The sequence below is a fragment of the Mytilus trossulus genome, chromosome 3, assembly GCF_036588685.1.
Source record: "Mytilus trossulus isolate FHL-02 chromosome 3, PNRI_Mtr1.1.1.hap1, whole genome shotgun sequence".
Lineage (NCBI taxonomy): Eukaryota > Metazoa > Mollusca > Bivalvia > Mytilida > Mytilidae > Mytilus > Mytilus trossulus.
The window spans coordinates 84000915-84004679 of record NC_086375.1 but is presented as its reverse complement, the minus strand read 5'-3'; positions in this window follow the sequence as shown (position 1 = coordinate 84004679).

Sequence of the window (3765 nt, the reverse complement as noted above, 5' to 3'; positions counted from 1 at the left end):
TATATGTCTTATTTGTCTTATTTTATAATATATCAATAAGAAGATGTGTTATTATTGTCAATGAGACAACTCTCCACCAGAGACTAAAATGACATAGAATTTTACAACTATAGTTCACTAAAAGAGGGACGAAAGATATCATAAATCGAAAATAAACTGACAACACCATGGCTAAAATTGAAAAAGATAAACAGACAAACAATATTACACATGACATAACATGGAAAACTAAAGAATAAGCAACACTAACCCCACCAAAAACTAGGGTGATCTCATGTGCTCAGGAAGGGAAAGCAGATCCTGCTCCACATGTGGCACCTGTCGTGTTGGTCATATTATAACAAATCCGGTAAATAGTCTTATTCAGTAGGTCACATTCAACAATGATGAAAACCTATACAGCAAAATCAGTTATAAAAGGCGTTGAAATAATAAATGAGAAATGCAAACCATAATAAATAAGAAAACTAATGACCTGATTAATGTACAAATTTTAAAAGGAACAAAAAACAAATATGATACACAGCAACAAATGACAACCACTGAATTACTGGCTTCTGACGTGGGAGAGACACAACACTTATAGAATTTGGCATGGTTAAATTTCTTTGTTGGTGCCCCATTATCATGGACAGTGGTGTAACAGTACAACATAAGAACATACTATAAAATCATTTGAAAGAGTGTAACTCATCAGATCCATACAAAGCAGAAAATACCTAACAAAAACACAGACCGGACATTGCATTATACTTAACAAACATACCCACCAAAAAGATATTTATGACAGATTTAAGATTTATACTCGCAGTTACTGTCAGTTGCATGTCTATTTTATTAACCTAAATTGCACTGACAGTTTTGTTTTGAATTACATTTGACCATATCTATATATATATATTCTACACAAGAAAAAAAGATATAACAAAGCCTTTTATGATCCAATATGTTTTATATAAAATATTTAAAAAAAAGAGGGTAGAATAACATTCAGTCACAGAAGATAAGATTGTTTTATCTAAACCCTAGCACACTAGTTGGACAGAAATAACAATATCTTGTATAGAAATGTCTTTCTATCTTTTCATCAGAAACATTATTGTTGTTCTAGATATCAAAATCTTAAATATATGCAAATTAATGGTAATAATCTTAGTAAGAAATACGCCTACAAGTTAAAACATTGTAAACCATAATTTTGAAATAGTATTGGTAAAAACATAAATATGCATTTAGTCATTATTCTAATGGATTTTTCTTGTAAAGACAGTTTTATCTGAACATCTTTTGGAGGAAGCACAGCATTCGCTGAAGAGAAAACATTTTCTGTTTAGACAACACAACAACTGTTATGACATCACAACAACTGAAAGTAAAAACATAAACAGTTTTAAGCTGTTGCAGTATTATTTAGAATAACAATTTGATAAGAACACACAATATTATAATTGTGAAAATAAGTCTTATGGGTAAAAACCGGTCATTTTCTTTATAAAACATTTTTAACAGAGTGTGGATTCAAAGACTAGGGATGTATGCACAGGAGATGCATAACTATTTGACACACATCTTATTACTTTGGAATTTATGCGTTTTTCTTGTTTTTTTCTTTTGTTGTTTGATGTTATTTTGAGATTTCATATATTCTTGGGAGTTTCCTGGGTTTACAGGATTTTTTTGCTGCCTAGATTTGTACCATCTTAATGGATTGATAAAATTTGAACATCTGTTTCAAAACAATTGCTGCCTCTAATAAAGCATCATTACGTTCCCAATTACCAACGAGACTGGTTGGATTTTCATCCATGTTTACGTAACCATTTTTTTATTATTGCTATTTCAATATTTTCAAGAAAAGAACAAAACATTATTTTCTTTTATCAAATGCTGAACATAACGTCATAAAATATTTCGACAGAACAATCTGTATTTGTTATATAAATGAACGGAATTGTAAACGTTTTAGCCCGACTAACAGTTATGTTACGCATGACTGATATTTTGCCTTTGCAAAATACTGTTACTATGCTGTGTGTATATTTAACCAAAATCAACTTCAATGATCAAACGAATTACCCGCGACAAAAAAAGATAGTTGCGTTTACTGGCTTCGAATACTTTTTGAAGCAAGATTTTTTTTTATATTAAAAACATTGAATGCGTGTTTCTTACTTTCCAAAAATTTCCGTCTAGTATCTTTAATAATAATTATTCCCTACTTTGAAAAAGGAAGTATACTGTTTAACCTCTGTCTGTCCATCCATCCATCCGTCAGTCCGTCCGTCCCATTAATATTTTTTCCAGGAACTACAATACAAGCATTTCTGAAATTTGGTTTCAGGGTTTATATAAGTCTGCCATACCGTGTGATGCGTTTTCAGATTCATCACTGAACAACTTCCTGTTTACTGAACACTTGCATATTTTTACACTATTAAAATCATCCACTTGCGGCGGGGGTATCACCCGTGAGCAGTAGCTCGCCGTTTCACTTGTTACTCATATGATAGTTATATAAATGCTTTGGTATTTTTGGGTCAAATTAATTAAACAAAAAAGGATCCAAAAGGGTATTGTTTTTTCTTGAACACGTCGAGGTATAAAAAACTTACTTTTTAAACTTTTAAATAGTTTATAAACATGATCCATCACGATCCTATAAGAACTACCGCTAAAACTACCACTCCCATTACCACATTAACGATAATCATATTGGAGTTCCCTGTAAAATATAAAGTTCTAAATTGTAGTAATTATCGTGATCAACTCCTTTATAACTCGCATAGCTATTACTAGGACCTGAAATATTTCTGTAATATAAACTTGAATATGTTGGATCTACATCTTAGGTAGGTCACCTGTAAGCGAGAAGAAAATGAGGAAAAAAAATCATCATTACAAGTTATAAAATAGATACTCGAAAAGTGTTTGTTCAATTTAAAAAAAATGTCATTCTGCTTCCCAAAGAGCCGGACTCTATGTAAAATTTAACCCATTAATCCACAGACTTCATGTCCAGTGCTTTACTCCTTAAACGAATACTGCTTATATATAGTTAGAAGGAGGGAAGAATGAGATTGGCACAGTACAAATCTTTCAAGCACTATCATTAATTGTCTAAAGGGAACGATATGTTGGTGTCTCAAAAGTAAAATCACAAAAATACTTAACTCTAATGAAAATTCAAAACTGAAAGTCCCTAGCTAAATGGTAAAATCAAAAGCTCAAATTATTAAACGAATGGACAACAACAGTTATATAAATGACTTGGTACAGGCAATTACTTATTCAACTCACTGTGACATGTTTCTGCTATCTTAGAACTTTAGATACCACTATAGTTGTTTGATTATAATTTTACCAATTGCGTGCTACTTCAGGAGTGTGGACTTGCCTGTCGGACATTGCATTCATATCATGTCGACGCATCCGGTCTCTTTTAGATTTCAGGCTCTTCCCTCAGTTTTTGTATGTTGTATTGATTTTCATATTTTGGATCCATTCATCAGATTTGAACATAAATAAACTCAATATAGTTTCCAACAGAATGTAGTCGTTATTAATAAGAGTTAATTTGCTGTTTATACCATTATACTCACCAGAATTGAAAGCACTTGAAATTGTAGTACTTGAAACAGTAGTAGTTGACTGTTCAACTTAAAAAGAAGAGTAAAAAACAGTAAGTGTGACGAAATGTGTAAGGATAGGCAGAATTTTGTTATATGTATATCATTCTAGATGTTTTAAATTGGGAATTTTTCATGT